Source organism: Balaenoptera physalus (genome assembly GCF_965194825.1).
Source record: "Balaenoptera physalus genome assembly, chromosome: 3".
In the NCBI taxonomy this organism is placed as follows: Eukaryota; Metazoa; Chordata; class Mammalia; order Artiodactyla; family Balaenopteridae; genus Balaenoptera; species Balaenoptera physalus.
In genome coordinates, this window is record NC_138890.1 from 97,535,339 (window position 1) to 97,560,885 (window position 25,547).

Sequence of the window (25,547 nt, forward strand, 5' to 3'; positions counted from 1 at the left end):
TTCACAGGCGAATTCTACCAAACATTTAGAGAAGAGCTAACATCTATCCTTCTCAAACTCTTCCAAAATATAGCAGAGGGAGGAACACTCCCAAACTCATTCTATGAGGCCACCATCACCCTGATACAAAAACCAGACAAAGACGTCAGGCCAACATCACTGATGAACATAAATGCAAAAATCCTCAACAAAATACTAGCAAAAAGAATCCAACAGCACATTAAAAGGATCATACACCATGATCAAGTGAGGTTTATCCCAGGAATGCAAGGATGCTTCAATATATGCAAATCAATCAATGTGATACACCATATTAACAAATTGAAGGATAAAAACCATATGAACATCTCAATAGATGCAGAAAAAGCTTTCAACAAAATTCAACACCCTTGAAAATGCTTTAAAAAAAAAAAAAATTCGGGCTTCCCTGGTGGCGCAGTGGTTGAGAATCTGCCTGCCAATGCAGGGGACATGGGTTCGAGCCCTGGTCTGGGAAGATCCCACATACCGTGGAGCAACTAGGCCCGTGAGCCACAACTACTGAGCCTGCGCGCCTGGAGCCTGTGCTCCGCAACAAGAGAGGCCGCGATAGTGAGAGGCCCATGCACCGCGATGAAGAGTGGCCCCCGCTTGCCACAACTAGAGGAAGCCCTCGCAAAGAAACGAAGACCCAACACAGCCAAAAATAAATAAATAAATAAATAAATAAATAAATAAATAAATAAATAAATAAATAAATAAATAAAATTAAAAAAAAAAAAAATTCAACACCCATTTATGACAAAAACCCTCCAGAAAGTAGGCATAGAGGGAAATTACCTCAACATAATAAAGGTCATATATGACAAGCCCACAGCCAACATCGTTCTCAATGGTAAAAAACTGAAACCATTTCCTCTAAGATCAGGAACAAGACAAGGCTGCCCACTCTCACCACTAATATTCAACATAGTTTTGCAAGTTTTAACCACAGCAATCAGAGAAGAAAAAGAAATTAAAGGAATCCAAATCGGAAAAGAAGAAGTAAACCTGTCACTGTTTGCAGATGACGTGATACTATACATAGAGAATCCTAAACATGTTACCAGAAAACTACTATACCTAATCAATGAATTAGGTAGAGTAGCAGGATACAAAATTAATGCACAGAAATCTCTTGTATTCCTATATACGAATGATGAAAATTCTGAAAGAGAAATTAAGGAATCACTCCCATTTACCATTGCAACAAAAAGAATAAAATACCTAGGAATAAACCTACCTAAGCAGACAAAAGACCTGTATGCCAAAAACTATAAGACACTGATGAAAGAAATTAAAGATGATACAAACAGATGGAGAGATATACCATGTTCTTGGATTGGAAGAATCAACATTGTGAAAATGACTATACTACCCAAAGCCATGTACAGATTCAATGCAATCCCTATCAAATTACCAATGGCATTTTTCACAGAACTAGAACAAAAAATTTCACAATTTGTATGGAAACACAAAAGACCCTGAATAGCCAAAGTAATCTTGAGAAAGAAAAACAGAGCTGGAGGAATCAGGGTCCCGGACTTCAGACTATACCACAAAGCTACAGTAATCGGGACAGTATGGTACTGGCACAAAAACAGAAATATAGATCAATGGAACAGGATAGAAAGCCCAGAGATAAACCCATGCACATATGGTCACCTTATTTTTGATAAAGGAGGCAAGAATATACAGTGGAGAAAAGACAGCCTCTTCAATAAGTGGTGCTGGGAAAACTGGACAGCTACATGTAAAAGAATGAAATTAGAACACTCCCTAACATCATACACAAAAATAAACTCAAAATGGATTAGAGACCTAAATGTAAGACCAGACACTATAAAACTCTTAGAGGAAAACATAGGCAGAATGCTCTATGACATAAATCACAGCAAGATCTTTTTTGACCCACCTCCCAGAGAAATGGAAATAAAAACAAAAATAAACAAATGGGACCTAATGAAACTTCAAAGCTTTTGCACAGCAAAGGAAACCATAAACAAGACAAAAAGACACCCCTGAGAATGGGAGAAAATATTTGTAAACGAAGCAACTGACAAAGGATTAATCTCCAAAATATACAAGCAGCTCATGCAGCTCAATATCAAAAAAAAACAAACAACCCTATCCAAAAATGGGCAGAAGACCTAAATAGACATTTCTCCAAAGAAGATACACAGATCACCAACAAACAAATGAAAGGATGCTCAACATCACTAATCATTAGAGAAATGCAAATCAAAACCACAATGAGGTATTACCTCACACCGGTCAGAATGGCCATCATCCAAAAATCTACAAACAATAAATGCTAGAGAGGGTGTGGAGAAAAGGGAACCCTCTTGCACTGTTGGTGGGAATGTAAATTCATACAGCCACTATGGAGAACAGTATGGAGGTTTCTTAAAGAACTAAAAATAGAACTACCATATAACCCAGAAATACCACTACTGGGCATATACCCTGAGAAAACCATAGGTCAAAAAGAGTCATGTACCAAAATGTTCACTGCAGCTCTATTTACTACAGCCAGGACATGGAAGCAACATAAGTGTCCACTGACAGATGAATGGATAAAGAAGATGTGGCACATATATACAATGGAATATTGCTCAGCCTTAAAAAGAAATGAAATGGAGTTATCTGTAGTGAGGTGGATGGAGTTAGAGTCTGTCATACAGAGTGAAGTAAGTCAGAAAGAGAAAAACAAATACAGTATGCTAACACATATATATGGAATCTAAGGGAAAAAAAAAAAGGTCATGAAGAACCTAGTGGCAAGACAGGAATAAAGACACAGACCTACTAGAGAATGGACTTGAGGATATGGGGAAGGGGAAGGGTAAGATGTGACAAAGTGAGAGAGTGGCATGGACATATATACATTACCAAACGTAAAATAGCTAGCTAGTGGGAAGCAACTGCATAGCACAGGGAGATCAGCTCTGTGCTCTGTGACCACCTAGAGGGGTGGGATAGGGAGGGTGGGAGGGACGGAGATGCAAAAGGGAAGAGATATGGGAACATATGTATATGTATAACTGATTCACTTTGTTATACAGCAGAAACTAACACATCATTGTAAAGCAATTATACTCCAATAAAGATGTTTAAAAAAAAAAAAAGAAGAATATGTGGCACATGTATATAATGGAATATTACTCAGCCATAAAAAGAAACGAAATTGAGTTATTTGTAGTGAGGTGGATGGACCTAGAGTCTGTCATACAGAGTGAAGTAAGTCAGAAAGAGAAAAATAAATACTGTATGCTAACACATATATATGGAATCAAAAAAAAAAAGTGGTTCTGAAGAACCTAGGGGCAGGACAGGAATAAAGACGCAGACGTAGAGAATGGACTTGAGGACATGGGGAGGGGGAAGGGTAAGCTGGGACGAAGTGAGAGATTGGCATGGACATATATACACTACCAAATGTAAAACCGATAGCTAGTGGGAAGCAGCCACATAGCACAGGGATATCAGCTCGGTGCTTTGTGACCACCTAGAGGGGTGGGATAGGGAGGGTGGGAGGGAGATGCAAGAGGGAGGAAATATGGTGTTATATGTATATGTATGGCTGATTCACTTTGTTATGAAGCAGAAACTAACACACTATTGTAGAGCAATTATACTCCAATAACGATGTTAAAAATAAAACTACAATGATGTACTATTTTCACATTTTTTTGTGGGTTGATTGTGTGCTTCTAGTCTTTGTAGTGTCACCTGAGTTCTCTTATATGGTGACATTCAACTGGAAACTTGTCTAGGGCACCTTGGTTTTCTTCCACCCAGAAGAATTGGTGTCTCATCCTCCAAAACCATTCCATAAGGCTTCTCTCTGTAGCAACATAGCCTGGACCTCCTCACGCTATGATATCTGGGCTCCATGATGGAGTTTTCTAAGAGGAACACTTGAATGTGCATGCTCTCAACAAGCCTTGCTTATGCCACATTTGTTAATGTCCTTTGACTACAGCCAGTTAGGTGGTCAAGCCCGGAGTCCTGTGGAAGGGACTACACAAAGGCTTTAGCATTGAGAGGCCACCAATGCACCAGCCTGCCACAGATTCTTACACATATTCATGTATAAACCTCTTTCAGAATCGATGAGAAGATGCCAAATAACTGATTTTATAGAGAGAGTCTTTAGTCCTGTGAATAATGAAAGCAGAATTGGAACTGACTAAAAGTTCCCGTCAGTCCAATTCTCTGTGCCATATGTGCATGGCCCTATCACAAGATGAGAATTTAGAAATAATGACAAAGTCATTTTAATGAGCTAGGGAGATGTGAATAAATTATGATCCCATAAGTACCAATTTTAATCTACCTCTATGGACTGAAAAAAAAAAGAGTGTCACAGATTATATAATCATTCATCTAACCACACGCACATAACATCATCATCATTAGAGTTGCCATTATAACCATTACATTTTTATTAACATTTTCTCCCTGTAATTTCCACTTGAAAGCCAATGGTAATTTTATTTTGAAATCAGTTCTAACTACGAATGGCTCCAGAACATATTTTGATTTTGAAGTCAGCCTCCTGTGATAAAAGCTGGGCTGTTTTACTTTTTTCTTTTTCCTTCCCTCTGTCCTTCTGGGGATAAAAAAGAAAAGGCCATTAAAGAAAAAACAGCTATTATTGTACATCTACTATAATTATAAACAAGATTCAATTACACTGTTCTAATATATTCATTGTAAATTTATGATTTAAAGATATTTCATTTCCCATTCATATGTAGTTCCCACATTCACAGTATAAATATTTACAGTTAATTATGGAAAATTTCACACATTAATCCCAGTAGCACAAAAATATATTAATAAATTTACATGAATAAGTGATTCTTTGAAAAATTATTTGGAAGCGGGAAAAGAGAAGACTTTCACGTAACTATGGTAGCCAGAGGCTTAAACTTTGGGGCTCTCATTCACCCAGGCGCTTCCAAGGCCATGTTCACATAATTGTATGTTTTTGTAAAAATCACAAAATGAGGATATTTTATCTTAAGGTCCTTTGTCTCTTTCTCTGAATTCCCTTCCATCACATGTCCCCTTGAGTTGGGTGGTGGTGGAGTGGCTGTGGGGTTTTTAGACTCTGGTAAGCAAAGTTAAGTACGGACACATTTACTTTGAGTTTTGCAGGATATATTTATATGGCTTACAGTCACATGGATGTATAGTTAAGTGATTACCAGTCATCTCAGGAAAGGAAAGACTTTCAATAAAGTCTTTCCAATAAAGACTAGGCATGTTCACCCATCATGACAGGAAGGTGCAAGTCAAGGTCCCATCTCCATGTGAATGTATCTTTCAGTGTCTGGCATGGAAGTTTGTTGGTAGTGTGGAATTTATGGACTAAATTATCTGTATATTCTCAAGTGATAATCAATAATATACAACAAAAAACTACTGGGGTAGGGAGTAATGTACAGGTATATCAGGCAATTAGTTAATAAAAAGTGTATGTTTTCTTTGTGGATTTTGTTATGTTTGCAGTATTTTTCAGCTTTTAAACTTTTGTAAATTGTTGTGATTCCTCTTCTCAACCTAAATATTCACTTCCATACCTAATTTGGTAGTAGTACTTTTATATTCTCTTCTTAAATACAGCTCCCTAAACTGTACAAGCAAAACGTGGATCCACTCCCAATGGTAACTAATCTCTGATACAGTGAAATCCCCTTCTATTTGAAGGATTGAGCTACTGGACAAAAATAAAATCATGTTGAGTAAATTATTTTCTTGTTTTTGGACTTCTATTTTTCTTCTCTTTACTTATGAAGACTGATTCATTCATCTACAAAATGTGACTCTAGTCTTTCAGTTTCACTTTAACCTCTAACTCTAGAGTTAGATTTTAAATGAATTTTGGCCAGAGGTAGATCATTAATCCTGATTGACTGATTATATTAGTCAGGATTCTCCTGAGAAACTATAGATCTAGATCTACATAGATAGATAAGTAGATGGATAGATAGATAGATAGATAGATAGATAGATAGGGAATGACAGAGAGGAATTTATATTCCTCATATTCCACATATATATGGAATCTAAAAAAAAAAAAAAAAGTGGTTCTGAAGAACCTAGGGGCAGGACAGGAATAAAGATGCAGACGTAGAGAATGGACTTGAGGACACGGGGCGGGGGGAAGGGTAAGCTGGGACGAAGTGAGAGAGTAGTATGGACACATATACACTACCAAATGTAAAATAGATAGCTAGTGGGAAGCAGCCGCATAGCACAGGGAGATCAGCTCTATGCTTTGTGTCCACCTAAAGGGGTGGGATAGGGAGGGTGGGATAGGGAGGGTGTGAGGGAGACACAAGAGGGAGGAGATATGGGGGTATATGTACACATATAGCTAATTCACTTTGTTATACAGCAGAAACTAACACAACATTGTAAAGCATTATACTGAAATAAAGATGTTAAAAAAAAGAAAAAAAAAGAAAGAAATTGTATCACACAATTATGGAGGCTGGCAAGCACAAAATCTGCAAGATTTGATTTGTGCCAGTCTAGGTCTGCATGCTGCAGACCTAAGAAAGAGCTGATGTTGCAGCTTGAGCCTGAAGGCAGCCTGCAGGCAGAATTCCCTCTTCCTCAGGGAAGTTGGTCTTTTTCTCTTAAGGCCTTCAACTGTGATGAGGTGAGGGCCACCCACATTATGGGAGAGTAATTTGCTTTACCCAAAGTCTACTGATTTAGATGTTAATCTTATCATAAAATACCTTCACAGCAACATCTAGACTAGTGTTTTATCTATTGAACATTGAACATCTGGGTACTGTGGCCTAGCCAAGTCAACACACCCAATTAAGCATCACACTGATGAATACACAGTGAAGGTGGAAACCAGCATTGCTACATTCACCAGATTCATGACACAAAAATAAATTTGCCATATTCTATTCATTTGTGGGAGGATAAATGCTATGAAACTGAGTATCAAAATTAACAAAAAGGGATCAGATAAAGAAAGCATGTTTTGCTTCACCATGTGAAGCAAACAAGATGTCAGAAGAACACAAGAAGGCTTGACTGTAGATACAGAGCAGAATGTTGCGATCTTGGCCAGGTTATAAGGTTGGGCCAGTCCCTAGGAACCACCTAGAAAAAATAGACTACTTTGAATTGTATTTCCTCCAATCCCTTAGAGGATTTCAGAGAAACAAAGAGATTGCAACCATGTGAACCAAGATCCCTTACAGTTCTAATATATTCTATAACTCAATTTGATGTTATTAAATAAGATTTAGTGGAGATAGGGGAAGAAATATTGAAAGAATATTTGATAATAACTCTGCATTAGATGTGTTATGCTACTTTTTGCCTCAAAGAGCTTATCTATTAAATTATCATCTAAAAAAGACAGCTTTGAGAGGCAAAGGGGGTTTAAAACCAAACACATTCATAGTTCAGACAGCTGATTCTCCAAATAATGTTTCAAAGAACTGCTTGTAAAGTGACTTTTAACAAGTGCTGACAGAAGGTAAATACAAAGTAAGCCCCCTTTATCATCCAAATCTTTAACATTTTGAAAATGAAGTTCACGGAGTGGAAAAATTCAAATAAATTTTATTACATGACATGTCATACTTAGCATCTTAGCAACATCCAATTGTTAAGTGGAAATTATCACTCCAAATTTCAATATTCTTTTTTTTAATTGAAGTATAGTTGATTTACAATGTTGTGTTATTTTCAGGTGCACAGCAAAGTGCTTCCATTGTATACATATATATGTCTGTGTGTGTATATATATATATATATATATATATATATATATATATATATATATATATACACACACAGACATATATATATTCTTTTTTAGATTCTTTTCCATTATGGTTTATTATAAGTTTTGAATATAGTTCCCTGTGCTATACAGTAAGCCCTTGTTGTTTACCTATTTTACATATAGCAGTGCATATATGTTAATCCCAAACTCCTAATTTATCCCTCACCCTCCTTCCCCTTTGGTAACCATAAGTTTGTTTTCTATGTCTGTGAATCTATTTCTGTTTTGTAAATAAGTTCATTTGTATCATTTTTTTAGATTCCACATATAAGTAATATCATATGATATTTGTCTTTCTCTGTCTGCCTTACTTCACTTAGTATGATAATCTCTCAAATGACCCCAAATAGCCAAAACAATCTTGAGAAAGAAGAACAAAGCTGGAGGAATAATGCTCCCTGACTTCAGACTATACTATGAAGCTACAGTAATCAAAACAGTATGTTACTGGCACAAAAACAGACACATAGACCAATATTCTTTTTAAGAGATTTATAAGCCTTTTAGTTTAGGTTTTTCCAACAAATATCATACTCTCATCCACTGTGCAATTTAATATGATACAGTAGGGTCATGTTGCCTATCAAATCTAGTCTCCAAAAAACATGTTCTCTCTTTAGTCTAACTTGATTCTCCTTTGCATTCTAGTAAAGGTCTGTCTGCACATCTTTCTCCTACACTTTATTCACTCTCCAGGTTTTATGTCCTATTTTTATTCTAATCCAAATCTAACACCTCATTCAAAGATTAGATCAAGTCTTAACCCCTTAATAAATGCAAGTGCATAAAAGACAAGCACCAAGATAAGAAGGCATTCAAATTTGTAGCAGCGGTTTTTTCAAACAATCCTCTTGCAAAACACTGGCTTCCCTCATGTTGATCTGTGATATTTTAACTATTAAAATCTTAACATGAGAAGTCTTTTCTCAATCTGCATATTTAAAAATGTAATTAGTAGATAAAATTTTTGATGTGAAAGAATTCTGTTATACATTTAAAGTAAAACTTTAGTGTCATCTAGTACCAACCAGATGACAAAATGAATGTATCAATAAAATGAATATTAATGAAATTGGAAAAAATATTCATTTTATCTTCTACTGGATATTAGCTATCAGTAAATTTTACACAAGCATTCTCCTCACTTGAAAAGAATATTCCCCACTGTATATTAATACGTCAACATTCTAATTATCCATTAGCTTCTTTTGAGTTTGGTTAGAAAGAATAAGTTTCTGACATCTCTATTAGCTCAAAGTACACTAACAAATTGAGTTTCTTTATCCAAAGTTTTATCATTAACCCTGAGTTTTGACATCCCCACCAAAGTATCATCACCATATGAAACCATGCAGAAATGGTCAGCCTTCCAACCCACTATCATCTCTCATTTTAGAAATGCAATACGTATTTTTCATTTATGCAACTATAAATCCTTCAAATGCATGGACTATGACTTTCACATCCTTTGTATCCTCCACATCACTTATCACATTCCTGGCATGTCAGAGATGCTTAATAACTATTTATGCCATTGTTATTTCTACCATTAAATGATGCCCTTCAACTTTAGAAGATCTACAGTTTTTAATCCACTACCCACACACCCTCACGTGTCTTCCCAGCACCAGTCCTAGCTGCTAATCTCTTGAACAGCACAAAGAGTAATTGGAGACCAATGTTTTGTTTTGCTTTGTTTACCCCCAGTGTATCCAGTTTCTCTCCTCACTCTCAATACTAAAAAAGGAGCAAAAGAAAATGGTAACCTCACCCACCTCTCTTCTGGCAACCAGATCTCCGGAAACCCAACATGCACTGGCTGAGAACAAGAGCAACAGCATCAACAATATTAAGAATAATAATTACCTTTACTAGGTGCTTAATTTGTTTAGGCATTGTGCTAAACACTTTACTTGGATCATCTTGTTTATTCCTGTTAATGTACCTAGAAGGTAGGTTTTGTAACTGGATGATTGTTTTCCATAAACCCTAAAGTGGGTCTACATGGAAGAGAAAACTAGGGTGCCTGAAGAGCCCTTGCAACTGGGATGAGGAAGAAACAGCAACCCTGATATCTAAACCCCAGACAGGCAAGAGAATGACCCAGCTGATCATATGCTCTTCCCCCCTTACCTTTGTACTACTTAGAGGAAAGGGTGCATTTTGTGTATATGGGGGAACGTGAACCCTGAAAGGACAGATTGTTTTCACCAATAGATGGACTGAGCATTCATAATAGAAATTAATTTCAGTTATGGAAAGGTAAAAGTATATATTCTTGAACATCTGAGATTCTAGACCTAGGTAATAATATCACCCCTATGGTTGGACGGGGAGGGGAAAGGGCTGAGATTCAGACACTTGTTCAAGATCATACAGATAGTCAATGATGGTGTCTATATTTGAAGCCATAATATCTAAATCCAGAGTTTACTCTTTTGAGTATTGGATATATAAAAATTTTACAAATTTAATGGGAATACTCTGACATTAAAAATGTAACCTGCCTCAGTATCATTTCTTTCAGAAGTTATGTCCTTCCTGTGTATCCCTGGGTCACCAAGAAAAGGCATAAGTGTATCTGGGTCATAGCACTGTACTACAGAAATATAATTCAATCTAAATATATAATTTTTTTAATTTTCAGCAGCCACATTTAGAAAAAAGCTTTTAAAAAAGCAGGTAAAATTAATTTTCGTTAATATATTTCCTTTAAAAATATCCAAAGTATTATCACTTCCAACATGCAATCAATACCTTAAAATTTCAAATAAATTATTTTACTTATTTTTATAATAAATGTTCAGATCTGATGTGTATTTCATACTGATACCGCATCTCAATTCAGATATAGCTACATTTCAAGTGATCAATAGCCACATGGGGCTAATGGCTACCTTTTGGATGGTGCTAACTTAGGTAAAACACAGTAAAGCAGTGATTCGAATTTATCACAAAGGACACTTTATGACCCCAATTCATGTTTTCCCCAGACTCTCCTTCTTCCATAAAGTGGTGAAGGAAGCACAGCCCTTCTGTCCGTCTTTCCCAGAACTTTACCTTCCTTTGAAAAAAATCTCAGAATTTTTGGGAGTCAAGCTTAGCATTTTCTTTTGGTCAGACTATTTTTACTTAAATTTTTCTTCCCTCACTTTTATTAACAGCTTTACTGAGGAATAATTGGCATATAAAAACTCACTTTAGTGAGAAAATTTTTATTTTGTTTTAGTAAGGACAAGAGTTTCTCAAGTCTTCACTGCATTTCCTGTACTATCTTAGCTTTTATTAATAACCTCAGTGAAGTCTTGCAACCTATGAGTAAGTACTGTCAGTATCATTTACCCCACTTCATATATCAGGAAACTGAGGTTTAGAGGGCCAAGGTTACTTGTTATTCGGCTGGTAAGTGGAGCACCTGGATTCGAAACAAGGCAGGCCACCTCCCCTTAGCAGTGCTGTCTTCAGGCTACCTAATTGTAAATATCAACAAGATCTAGGTTTATATTATTGCACCATAAAATGCTAGAGGCAGAAATGAGGAGGTGCTAGGAGCACTATGATATAATTACCCAGAAAAATAGAAGAAACAAAAAAGTCTTTATGCAGACTTCTGGCTAGTCAAGCTAACCTCCCTTTAGAAAACACCTTCTCACTTACAGAGGCATTTGACTATATGGTCTCTTGTAACCTTAATATTTGTAAGCAGGAACTTTACAATAATTCTGTGTAATGTTTGCTGAATACATCACAAGGTGAAAGTACGTTACAAGACAGAATAAAGCAAGAACATCTAATTTTTAGCATTATCCTCTCATGATATGTTCAAGAACTTTTGAAACTATCCTCCAAGTTTCCATGAGATGTATTCTGCCCTCAAGAACAGCTGCTAGAACATTTTAGAAGTGTGAGAAGAGCCAGCATCTTCCATTTAAAGATGTTTCTTTTCTCTTAAACTGGCACCACCATCCACTATCACTTTGTCACCACTAACGAATACGGGGAGAGCCCCACTGGAGCATGAGCTGCATTCTTCCTAGACGCAGACATGTCTGAGCATTTCTGCAAACAGATGAATCAGAGCTATGAGGAAGCTGTTTGGGAAGAGGTAGCCTTTAGTCAAAGTAAGAAAGAGAAGTGAAGCTCACTGTTTCTTCTAACAAAAATGCCCTGGGTAAAGAGTGAGAGGAGAAACAACAGGCAAGTGCAATTCACTTTGTCCAGTGATGTCCCTTCTTCCTCCCGGCTGTGCCTTCCCTCCCTCCAGGGACATGGGCCAGCGCCGCAGGGATGGAGCCTTTAACAGGAATACAGGAGAGCTGCCTGGCTCAGAGGTCAGCACTGCTCTGGAAGCTTTGAAAGATGATAAAACAAGGGTAGACATTTTCCGCAATCAGAGAAGAAGCCAGAACAGATTTGAGAAATCAAAACACAGAGTGAAGCCTTGGCGTAGCTAGAGCTTCAGCACACCAGCAGTGTCCAGACATTTCCGGCCACAGGGTAAAGCTCCAGTGACCTGAGCTGGCCTCTACGTGGCAAGGGCAGCATCCTTATAGCCACACATTCATCAGCAGCCTACACCCGCACTAACACGCAACACCAGGCAGCCTGTGCATCCCCAGAATCTGGCGTAAAGAGAGGAAAATATGTGACTGCACAGTGGCTAAGAGAACTGAATGTGAGCCCTTCTGGGAATTTGTGGGAACGCCCAGAAATAGTTGGGGTGGGGATACCTGGAGGCAGCTGGAGGTTCCACAGAGGCAGGGATAAACAGAATCGGAGAAATAATCCACATGTTGTGAGCCTAATTTTATTCCTAGCTTTGTGTGGTCTAGGCATACAAGCACTGTGCTAGCCCACTACCGTTACTCAGACTCCAACACTTGTTAAGTGTTCAAGGATCACTAAATTATTTTTTCCAACCTCAGGAAAGAAAATTAACATGTCAGTGGAGGACAAGCCAAGGTAGACCACTGTGTAGGAGATGCCAGGGTAGGAATGGGCACTAGGATGAATTGTGGAATTGTGTCTGCAGGGACATTCTTCCTAACAATGGTGGGTCCTGGCCCTGGACTTGAGAGGATAAACGGTGAATGGAAGACTCCCCTTTAGTGAATTTAGTCAATGGTATTTTGGCAATTAATTATTATCAGTACAAGTGAGAACAAATGATTCCATCTAACAAGTCAAAATTTAATAGGAATTTAATTGTTTTCTCAAGAGTTTTTATAATGTCTCATGTTTGCTTTAATAGAAATTTATCTCAGTTCCTCAGTCTTATAACTGAGCAAGAAGTAAGTCACATTGTTTCAGAAATTCAAATCATGTTGTATAAATAAATGGAAAAATGATTCATCCTTTCACATTTCCCTAAACAAACTACAACTGAGCTGCCAATAAGACTAACACCTGGAGCATTTGTACACAAGAGGGCGCCAGAACCTGACTTTCCTTAATAATATAATCTACGTAGAACTAGTGAAGATTTCTGAGTTTGATGACAAAGGAGAGAAGGAGTCAAATATATAAAAGCAATAGGCAGATGTATCCGGTTCACATGCCAGCTTTATACTAATGCTTAAATAGTTTTGAAATCTCCATAGTGGTTCAGGATGTTAAATATGTAAATAGCAACATCTGAGCAAGGGAGATAGTGGTATCATTCTGCTTGAAATTGCCTTGCTGAATACAGTGGGGTTTTTGTAATGAATTAATTTTAATAGGCTTTTTTCCACTTAAAAAGGAACTCAGGATGGTATTTCAATTAGATTCATTGGTACATATTCTTTTATGCAATGGCCAAAGTGTTACATTAAACAATAGAAAACATAACAAGGTATCACTATGGTATAAGTCGTTAATTTGCTAAGCAATGCCAATTTTAAGGATTTGGGTTTTGAAATGAAGCGGTAATGTAGAATACAAATAGAGGGCTTTAGAATATTCTATTACCAAAAGAGAGAGCAACAAAGTTGTTTTTCAAAGGGGTAGAGAGGCAAAAATATGATCCAAATTACAATAGAAATGGAGTTAAATAAATGTTTTAAAAAAAAGAAAAGAAAAGGTCAATGGAACTGAGGAAAGAAGAACCCAGATACTTCCAGCAGGAAAAACATCAAGCTGATGATTCTTAAGACAGGTGCACACAGTATAGTTTTATTCAGATTACTCAGTCTCTCACACCTGTATTATTCTTACACGTAAGCAGTAACAGTATCAATGAGTTACATTCTTTCATTGTCCCCTGGATTTCTCCTTTCAGCACTTAAAATTGTAACCGGACCATCACACCCTTTATTACGAAGGGTGGGAAAGTATAGTACATTTTCCTAAAGGCTTGCTTTGAGCTACTCAAGCAGACACAGAATTCAAAAGAACAAACAAATAGTTCACATTAGAACAACATGTTCAACTCCTACAGAATCCACAGGGCAGTGGAAACTTGGAATGGATTCTATTTAATTCATTTCTCAGTGTATTAGTTATCTATTGTTACATAATTAATTACTCCAATGCACAGTAATTTAAAACAACACAGATTTATTACTCACAGTTTCTTTGGGTCAGGAATTCAGAAGAAGCTCAGCAGGTGGTTCTGGCTCAGGGTCTCATGATTTCGCAGGCAAGATATCAGCCCAGGCTGTAGTCATCTGAAAACGTGACTGAGGCTAGAAGATCCATCTCCAGGATTTCTCACTCACATGGCCTCACTTATTGACCTCTCCATAGAGCTGCTTGAGAGTCCTCACAACATAGCAGCTGGCTTCTCCCAGACTGAGTGGTCCAAGAGAACAGGACAGAAGCCACATATCTTTTATAACATCGACTCCAAAGACACAATCATTTCTACAATATCCTATTGGTTATACAAGTCAGCCTTTTCCAATGTGGGAGGAGACTACAAAAGGACGTGAATACCAGGGGGCTAGAATCATTGAGGACTGTCTTGAAAGCTGGTTCCACACCCAGCTCCTCTAGACTCATGGCATTCCCATATGGCCAACAAAGATGTAAGCATAAAAGTATCTCCTTCCTTCCACAGCCTCTATGATTCTCTTTATGCCACCTTTCTCCTCACTCTCACCTCCTTCAAGCAGACACCCAGACTCTGTCACTGGATCTCTTCTTGTTCAGCTCCTTTATGTTTCATTGCCAAATTATTCCAGAGATTTTCATCACTGAGAGCAGAAGAGAAGGGAAAACAATTTTCACTGAGGTCAGTCTCTTAGAGTCTCAGTATAAAGCCATTATCGTCTTCATACTACCAAGATTAACACCTTTTAGTGTATCTCCTGCACTTTATTATGCTAAAGAATATCTGTCTCCTCCTTGAGTCAAATTTCCAAAAAAATCCCCTGTTTTCTTGGTCTCAATATGAGTCAGCCTCCAGGTCGGGTGGGGGAGGGGTTGTAGAATGAGGAAGGGGAAAAGGAAACAAAAACCATATAACTATGCAACAATTGCAATACATAAATTACTTGCAAATTATTCCTTTGGCATACATCTTACCCAATAAAATATACACTCCCCAAATGCAAACAGTGTCTACCTGTTTACCACTTTAATCTTAGTACCTACCACAGTGTATGACACATCATACTCTAATAATCATTTAGTATAAAATAGGCAGCTACTTCAATTACATTATTTAAAAGACTAAAATTGTTTCCTGATGATAAATCTAAGTAAAGATTAATAGATCTGTGTTAAAATATAATCATGTGATTCAGATATATTAAATAATGTTAATATATTGACCTCTTAATTAATATATTTGTTCATTTCTGGTATGTATTTACAATGCATCATAATTTAAGTATAAATCCAAACTTAGTCATCAACAAAATCATTTATTGACCACCCACTCTATAAATGAAATCCTTCTATGGTTGGTCAATAAATAAAGTTATACCTGTTAACAGACTTTGTTATCAGATCGTTGATAAATTTAAATATTTCTTCTGTTAGATATACCATAATGGAATAATTTGCCAAGTCATGCTGCCTCAATTTAAACCCACAGCTCAACACAGAGGCATCTTCTGTGATGCGGTTAAGCCTCCCAGCATGCTGGGCATCTAGAGTGCTGGAATCTACAGTATCACACTCCATGTGTCAGCCAGTGTTCAAGAACAGAGACCTTGGTGCTGCTATTCTCAGTGTACCTTTTGCGATGTTCCACCCAACCCAAGAAGAGAGGAGATATATCCCCAGAAACAGTTCAGTTAGAAGGAGGGGATGTATCACTCTGTGTCCCAACCAGAACCAGATGACATTTACCAGATAATTCAAGAAGGAGGATTTATTTTAAAAGGGGCGAGTTTTGAAGATATGGTGAGATGCAGACAAGCCTTAAGAGAAAGTGCAGGTCAGTGGGACAAGGACCAGCAGAGTGCTCAACAGGCTTAGAAGAAGGGGGGTGGGCTGCTGACATCCAGATGGAGAGAATGGTTAGTAAGTAGTCTCCTAGAGAGGTGATGTGACCATCCACAGCCAGCCTCACTCTTCTCCCTCCCTCAGGGGAGACCACCCAAAATATCCAAGAGAGGAGAGCTTTATTTTATTCCTCTCTGAATCTTCTGCACATAACACAGTACCTGCCACAAGCAATGAGTCCCTAGGAAACGTTTTGTGTGAACTGAACCAGACCTCCTCCTCCTCTCTCCTCACACTCATGCTGATAAAACTGGCAGGTCACTGTAGCTCAGCCTCTCCACCCCTAACATGAGAATGATAATAATACAAGGGATTCTTTCTGAAAAAAAAAAAAAAAATTGAGAAAATGTGCTGTGAACTCTACAGCTCTACCAAAGGCAAGCCATGGAAGGTCCCTAAAGGAAGGCTCCCTCCGTGTCAATAATACAGAAATGCCATTGCCTAGGATCACTTAGTAGTCAAAAGGCAGGGCTGATTTTCTCCTTTAATTTATTCCATTTGATAAAGTAGGTGGTCTAAGGCAGAGGAATCTATATCTATTTCCACATTACTTAATAATTCTAGTCTTACTTTTCATGGAAAAAAAAGTCACTTACAAAAGAAAAAAAATTGTTGTATTATTAGTTGAGACTTAACTAAGTCTGTGTAAAGGTAGAACTGAGTTGTTCAATACAGTAGCCACTAGTCACATATGGCTATTTAAATCTAACTTTTAATAATTAAAATACAATATAATTTAAAATTCAATTCCTTGGTCACACTTGTCACATTTCAAGTGCTCACCAACCACGTATGACAGACGGTGCAGAACAAACATTTTCACAATAAGTTCTACTGGTGAACTGCTGAGCCCAGAATAATAACCTCTCAGGATTCTTCCAGAATTAAATTTTGAAACTTACATGACTAAAATTAAAAATGATCACACTTTAGAAGAAAAGGGAACCTTCCTACACTGTTGGTGGGAATGTAAATTGGTGTAGCCACTATGGAAAACAGTATGCAGATTCCTTAAAAAAATAAAAATAGAGTTACCATATGATCCAGCAATCCCACTCCTGGGCATATATCCAGAGAAAACTCTAATTTGAAAAGATACATGCACCCCTATGTTCATAGCAGCACTGTTTACAATAGCCAAGACATGGAAACAACCTAAATGTCCATCCACAGATGAATGGATAAAGAAGATGTGGTACATATATACAATGGAATATTACTCAGTCATAAAAAAGAATGAATGCCATTTGCAGCAACATGGATGGAGTTAGAGATTATCATACTAAGCTAAATAAGTCAGAAAGAGAAAGACAAATACCATATGACATCACTTATATGTGGAATCTAAAAAATGATACAAATTAACTTATTTACAAAACAGAAACAGACTCACAGACATAGAAAATAAGCTTATGGTTACCAAAGAGGAAAGGGTGGGGTGTGGGATAAATTAGGAGTTTGGGAATAACAGATACAAACTACTTTATATAAAATAGATAAACAACAAGTCTTACTGTATAGCACAGGGAACTTTATTCAATACCTTGTAATAAACTATAATGGAAAAGAATCTGAAAAAGAATACGTGTGTGTGTATATATATATATATATATATATCTGAATCACTTTGCTGTACACCAGAAACTAACACAACATTGTAAATCAACTATACTTCAGTAAGAAAAAAACAATAATTAATTTTTTTAAAATGACCACACTTTAACTAGGTCATTCTGAGCAGGGCTGAGGTATAATCACAACATTAGATTCAAACTATTAATAATGGCTATTAACATGAAATATTTGATTTTTAGAAAGAAGACCAGTATTTCCATATTAGCTGCTATTAAGGTATATTTAACAGGAATGATGTAAAGTTTAAGTTCATGGGACTATGGGGATTTTTTTAAGCTTGTTATTTCTCTCTGCTCATGTAGCAGAGGTTCTATAATAAAAATAATGACATTTTTCCAAGTGAAATCACTTATTTATGTCTGTGTTAATATAAGAACACAAGTGTGACTCTAGGTAGTCGAGCACAGATATGTTGGAATTTTATTTGCCACATCATTCAGCCCTTATTATAGCACAAAGTGTGACTGAACCACTTATAGAAGGATGTGAAATAGGATGTTTTTTGTGGACTCCATATTTTGGAGACAGCTGAGGAAAACTGATGAATATCCTACATTCTATACGTGTCCCCACGGCAGAGCCAAAAGGATCTTGAAACCATCACACCCAGTGGCCCACTTAGTGAGAAAGTTAGACACTCATAGAAAAGGAGTCTTTGAAATGAATTCAAGGAAGAGAGTGCCATGGTGTCTCCCTTCACCCTGCTGTGCAGTATCGGGGAGTGGTGTGCCACCCCCAAAAGCAATCCAGGTAAAAGGAGCCCTAAGAGAATCATTCAGAGAGATTATAGTTTTCTTCAGAAGATATTTCACTTCCCAGGTGGAAGTTTGCTTAGTGGCAAAAATGTGTAGGCACATTCATGAGAGTATTTGGGGATGCTTTAACATCTGTCTCTATGTGTTGAAGACATTTTTTTATGAGGATACAGATTCAGGGGCCAGACCTAGGACCCTAAAAAAATCTGTAAGCAGGAGGCAGCTAGGGAAGTCTGTAATGGCAGGACAAGGAGAGAGACCAGCAGGACAAATGGTCCGCACTGGCAGTGATCAGCTGGGCCTGGATGCATGAGTTTTCCCATGTTCAATCTTTGCTGCCTGACCTGGGAAGAAAACCACCTGACTCTAGTGCTAGGGCAGGAGCTGGGACAAGAATACTGGAAAGCATCAGCCAGCAAGTGCACAGCAAGCATCACAAAACTACAGTGCAGAGATCTCTGTGGAGGGGGGGAGAGGGAGGAGAGGGCAGAGAACCCACAATATCAACCAACAAAAGAGAACTAACAATGGATGCCCGCCAAGGTAGAGAGCAATCATCATCTAAAACACAGTCCCAGAAGAAAGACCAATACCCAGTAGTAACAAACTCAGTAGGAATATACAGAACAAGTAACAATTATTGAGTAAATGCTTTATGTAAATTAACTCATAGAATCCTCACAACCACAAATCTCTATTAAAATAAAGTCATTAAAATAAAATTATTATTGGCACTATATAGATGAGGAAGCTGAGACACTACTGAGTTACAACCAAGGTCGCAAAGCCAGTAGGTGGTAGGGGATCTAGCCCCAGGTATCTAAGTCCAGAGTCCATGCTCTTAATTGCCGTACCTTCCTGCCTCCCCGTCTCCCCTCTACTGCTCATCACACTCCCCACCTGGACGAAGGAAGAGCCAGGTGCAGCATTATGAGTGGAGAAGAAGTGGAAGAGAGTTTGAAAAAAACACTTAACACTTGACCCTCCCCGCCCTCATCACTGATCCCTAAAACAAGGGTAGGGCTGAAGCTAAAGGGAAAAAACTTTACATTGGAAGCAAGATTAAAATGTTGCTTTAGAATGGACTTTTTAACACCTGTTAATGACTGACAAGCTACAAAGTCTGTTTGAAATGCCATCAAATACTGGAGAAGGGAAAGCCTAAAAATCAGGTGTAACATATGGTGGTAGAAGAATAAAGCTGTTTTCTGATTGTATACCCCTGAACTCAGAGCAGTCAATAAATGTTTTGTTTTTATAGCTATTTTTAATAGTTTGAAACTGACAAATTTGTGCTTATAGCTCTGCCATGCGCATTGATAAATAAACTCATCAAGACGGAGCCAAGATTAATTTTAGTCATAGGTTTATCAATATATAAGTCTGGAAGGACCTTGGGAAGTCATCCATCTATAATCCTTTCAACAGACTGTGTTAAGTCTAAACCAATAATGAAAAATGGCTGGGCACACACTATAAATGAAAGAGAGGAAAAATGACTAATTGCCATAGACGTTTTCAAAGGGTAATTGGAGCTTAATGAGTACCTAATAACACAAAAGAATAAACTAGTAGAATATCTATTTGCATGTCTTTTCAAAATTTTACAAGTTCAAAATTTGCAACTCCAAAAATTATCCTTCCTTATCAACTGATTCATCCTTTCACTTCAATACTGGCAGTAAGATAAATGACTTAAAACAGTCAAACTAATGAAAGCTGTAGGATAAATGGAAAAATATTATTTTTTCTGAAAGTCTACTCATTATGGTGAGTCATAGGAAAAAACTCTTTCATCAGTATTTTTTGATTTAGTAAATGACCTTCCTAAGACATTTCACATATAAAAGTGGTCTCAGGAATAGAGACGCAGACGTACAGAACGGATGTGTGGACATTGTGGGGAGACAATGGGGAAGAGCGGGCGGGAGGAACTGGGAGATTGGGATTGACATATATACACTACCATGTGTAAAACAGATAGCTAGTGGGAACCTGCTGTATAGCACAGGGAGCTCAACTCGGTGCTCTGGGTTGACCTAGATGGGTGGGATGGGGCGGGGGGGAGGCCCAAGAGGGAGGGGATATATGAATACATATAGCTGATTCTCTTCGTTGTACAGCAGAAACTAACACAACATTGTAAAGCAGCTATACACCAATTTTTAAAAAAAAAAGAAAAGAAAAATTGCAAAAAATAGAAAGAAAATCTTATTAGAAAATCTAAAATGTCTATAGAGTCCTTAAAGTTGACTAATCTTAGAAAGGAGGTAATCAGGCATAAACACCTGAAACAACTTCAAGGGGTTGAAGAAACCCTAAACAGGGGCTCAGTGTGGGGTTTCTAATTGTGTTCACTGAGGGCACAAATATAACAGCTACCTCATTTACTTTCCTTCCTGACCTACTGTAATTTTCATATGTGATATGCTTTCCTAAAATTAATTTTATCACCAGATTCCCCTTTTTAACTAAGGACAAAATTAAAAGGAGCCAATTCTAGCTTTTTGGCCTAGCAGCCATAAATACCTAGGCCACACCTCCAGAAATTCTGATTTGTAATTGATCTTGGGTGAACCCTAGATGTTAGTATTTTTATTTTTATTTTTTCTTTTTTATGTAATGTCTGAAACATTTATATTAACATATTTCCATACAAATAACCCAATGAAAGTTTAGTATTAGTTGTTTTCTTTGTTTGTTTGTTTTTATACTGCAGGTTCTTGTTAGTCATCAATTTTATACACATCAGTGTATACATGTCAATCCCAATCGCCCAATTCAGCACACCACCATCCCCACCCCACCGCAGTTTTCCCCCCTTGGTGTCCATATGTCTGTTCTCTACATCTGTGTCTCAACTTCTGCCCTGCAAACCAGCTCATCTGTACCACTTTTCTAGGTTCCACATACATGCGTTAATATACCATATTTGTTTTTCTCTTTCTGACTTACTTCACTCTGTATGACAGTCTCTAGATCTATCCACGTCTCAGCAAATGACTCAATTTCATTCCTTTTTATGGCTGAGTAATATTCCATTGTATATATGTACCACCTCTTCTTTATCCATTCGTCTGTTGATGGGCATTTAGGTTGCTTCCGTGACCTGGCTATTGTAAATAGTGCTGCAATGAACATTGGGGTGCATGTGTCTTTTTGAATTATGGTTTTCTCTGGGTGTATGCCCAGTAGTGGGATTGCTGGATCATATGGTAAATCTATTTTTAGTTTCTTAAGGAACCTCCATACTGTTCTCCATAGTGGCTGTATCAATTTACATTGCCACCAACAGTGCAAGAGGGTTCCCTTTTCTCCACACCCTCTCCAGCATTTGTTGTTTCTAGATTTTCTGATGATGCCCATTCTAACTGGTGTGAGGTGATACCTCATTGTAGTTGTGATTTGCATTTCTCTAATAATTAGTGATGTTGAGCATCTTTTCATGTGCTTCTTGGCCATCTGTATGTCTTCTTTGGAGAAATGTCTATTTAGGTCTTCTGCCCATTTTTGGATTGGGTTGTTTGTTTTTTTAATATTGAGCTGAATAAACTGTTTATATATTTTGGAGATTAATCTTTTGTCCATTGATTGGTTTGCAAATATTTTCTCCCATTCTGAGGGTTGTCTTTTCATCTTGTTTATGGTTTCCTTTGCTGTGCAAAAGCTTTGAAGTTTCATTAGGTCCCATTTGTTTATTTTTGTTTTTATTTCCATTACTCTAGGAGGTGGATCAAAAAAGATCTTGCTGTGATTTATGTCAAAGAGTGTTCTTCCTATGTTTTCCTCTAAGAGTTTTATAGTGTCCAGTCTTACATTTAGGTCTCGAATCCATTTTGAGTTTATTTTTGTGTATGGTGTTAGGGAGTGTTCTAATTTCATTCTTTTACATGTAGCTGTCCAGTTTTCCCAGCACCACTTATTGAAGAGACTGTCTTTTCTCCATTGTATATCTTTGCCTCCTTTGTCATAGATTAGTTAACCATAGGTGCGTGGGTTTATCTCTGGGCTTTCTATCCTGTTCCACTGATCTATGTTTCTGTTTTTGTGCCAGTACCATATTGTCTTGATTACTGTAGCTTTGTAGTATAGTCTGAAGTCAGGGAGTCTGATTCCTCCAGCTCCGTTTTTTTCCCTCAAGACTGCTTTGGCTATTCGGGGTCTTTTGTGTCTCCATACAAATTTTAAGATGATTTGTTCTAGATCTGTAAAAAACACCATTGGTAATTTGATAGGGACTGCATTGAATCTGTAGATTGCTTTGGGTAGTATAGTCATTTTCACAATATTGATTCTTCCAATCCAAGAACATGGTATATCTCTCCAACTGTTGGTATCATCTTCAATTTCTTTCATCAGTGTCTTATAGTTTTCTGCATACAGGTCTTTTGTCTTCCTAGGTAGGTTTATTCCTAGATATTTTATTCTTTTTGTTGCATTGGTAAATGGGAGTGTTTCCATAATTTCTCTTTCAGATTTTTCATCATTGGTGTATAGGAATGCAAGAGATTTCTGTGCATTAATTTTGTATCCTGCAACTTAACCAAATTCATTGATTAGCTCTAGTAGTTTTCTGGTGGCATTTTTAGGATTCTCTATGTATAGTATCATGTCATCTGCAAACAGTGACAGTTTTACTTCTTCTTTTCCAATTTGTATTCCTTTTATTTCTTTTTCTTCTCTGATTGCCGTGGCTAGGACTTCCAAAACTATGTTGAATAATAGTGGTGAGAGTGGACATCCTTGTCTCATTCCTGATCTTAGAGGAAACGCTTCCAGTTTTTCACCATTGACAATGATGTTTGCTGTGGGTTTGTTGTATATGGCCTTTTTTATGTTGAGGAAAGTTCCCTCTATGCCCACTTTCTGGAGAGCTTTTACCATAAATGTGTGTTGAATTTTGTCAAAAGCTTTTTCTGTATCTATTGAGATGATCATATGGTTTTTATTCTTCAATTTGTTAAGATGGTGTATCACATTGATTTGCATATATTGAAGAATCCTTGCATCCCTGGGATAAATCCCACTTGATCATGGTGTATGATCCTTTTAATGTGTTGTTGGATTCTGGTTGCTAGTATTTTGTTGAGGATTTTTGCATCTATATTCATCAGTGATATTGGTCTGTAATTTTCTTTTTTTGTAGTATCTTTGTCTGGTTTTGGTATCAGGGTGCTGGTGGCCTCATAGAATGAGTTTAGGAGTGTTCCTTCCTCTGCAATTTTTTGGAAGAGTTTGAGAAGGATAGGTGTTAGCTCTTCTCTAAATGTTTGATAGAATTCACCTGTGAAGCCATCTGGTCCTGGACTTTTGTTTGTTGGAAGATTTTTAATCACAGTTTCAATTTCATTATTTGTGATTGGTCTGTTCATATTTTCTGTTTCTTCCTGGTTCAGTCTTGGAAGGCTATACCTTTCTAAGAGTTTGTCCATTTCTTCCAGGTTGTCCATTTTATTGGCATAGAGTTGCTTGTAGTAGTCTCTTAGGATGTTTTGTATTTCTGCGGTGTCTGTTGTAACTTCTCCTTTTTCATTTCTAATTTTATTGATTTGAGTCCTCTCCCTCTTTTTCTTGATGAGTCTGGCTAATGGCTTATCAATTTTATCTTCTCAAAGAACCAGCTTTTAGTTTTATTGATCTTTGCTATTGTTTTCTTTGTTTCTATTTCATTTATTTCCGCTCTGACCTTTATGATTTCTATCCTGCTGCTAACTTTGGGTTTTGTTTGTTCTTCTTTCTCTAGTTCCTTTAGGTGTAAGGTTAGATTGTTTACTTGAGATTTTTCTTGTTTCTTGAGGTAGGCTTGTATAGCTATAAACTTCCCTCTTAGAACTGCTTTTGCTGCATCCCATAGGTTTTGGATTTTCGTGTTTTCATTGTCATTTGTCTCTAGGTATTTTTTGATTTCCTCTTTGATTGCTTCAGTGGTCTCTTGGTTATTTAGTAACGTATTGTTTAGCTTCCATGTGTTTGTGTTTTTTACGTTTTTTTCCCTGTAATTGATTTCTAATCTCATAGCGTTGTGGTCAGAAAAGATGCTTGATATGATTTCGATTTTCTTAAATTTACTGAGGCTTGATTTGCGACCCAAGATGTGATCTATCCTGGAGAATGTTCCGTGCGCACTTGAGAAGAAAGTGTTATCTGCTGTTTTTGGATGGAATGTCCTATAAATATCAATTAAATCTGTCTGGTCTATTGTGTCATTTAAAGCTTCTGTTTCCTTATTTATTTTCATTTTGGATGATCTGTCCATTGGTGTAAGTGAGGTGTTAAAGTCCCCCACTATTATTGTGTTACTGTCAATTTCCTCTTTTAGAGCTGTTAGCAGTTGCCTTATGTATTGAGGTGCTCCTATGTTGGGTGCATATATATTTATAATTGTTATATCTTCTTCTTGGATTGATCCCTTGATCATTATGTAGTGTTCTTCCTTGTCTCTTGTAACCTTCTTTATTTTAAAGTCTATTTTATCCAATATGAGTATAGGTACTCCAGCTTTCTTTTGATTTCCATTTGCATGGAATATCTTTTTCCACCCCCTCACTTTCAGTCTGTATGTGTCCCTAGGTCTGAAGTGGGTCTCTTGTAGACAGCATATAGATGGGTCTTGTCTTCGTATCCATTCAGCAAGCCTGTGTCTTTTGGTTGGAGCATTTAATCCATTCATGTTTAAGGTAATTATCGATAAGTATGTTCCTATGACCATTTTCTTAATTGTTTTGGGTTTGTTTTTGTAGGTCCTTTTCTTCTCTTGTGTTTCCCACTTAGAGAAGTTCCTTTAGCATTTGTTGTGGAGCTGGTTTGGTGGTGCTGAGTTCTCTTAGCTTTTGCTTGTCTGTAAAGCTTTTGATTTCTCCATCAAATCTGAATGA

At 37.2% G+C, this 25,547-nt stretch overlaps 1 long non-coding RNA gene across 2 annotated transcripts in view; it reads right to left on the reverse strand.

Annotated features, from left to right (window-relative positions):
* Positions 1–2,954: 2,954 nt before the first annotated feature.
* Positions 2,955–25,547, reverse strand: part of LOC309659007 — a 120,770-nt gene continuing 98,177 nt past the window's right edge. Inside the window, exons 4-5 of one of the 2 annotated variants that reach the window (XR_014262490.1) lie at positions 14,931–15,024; positions 2,955–14,620 (exon numbers count right to left, since the gene is read on the reverse strand). This is a non-coding gene — a long non-coding RNA (uncharacterized lncRNA). The remainder of the gene's footprint in view (positions 14,621–14,930; positions 15,025–25,547) is intronic. The other variant, XR_014262489.1, reaches the window with a different exon arrangement.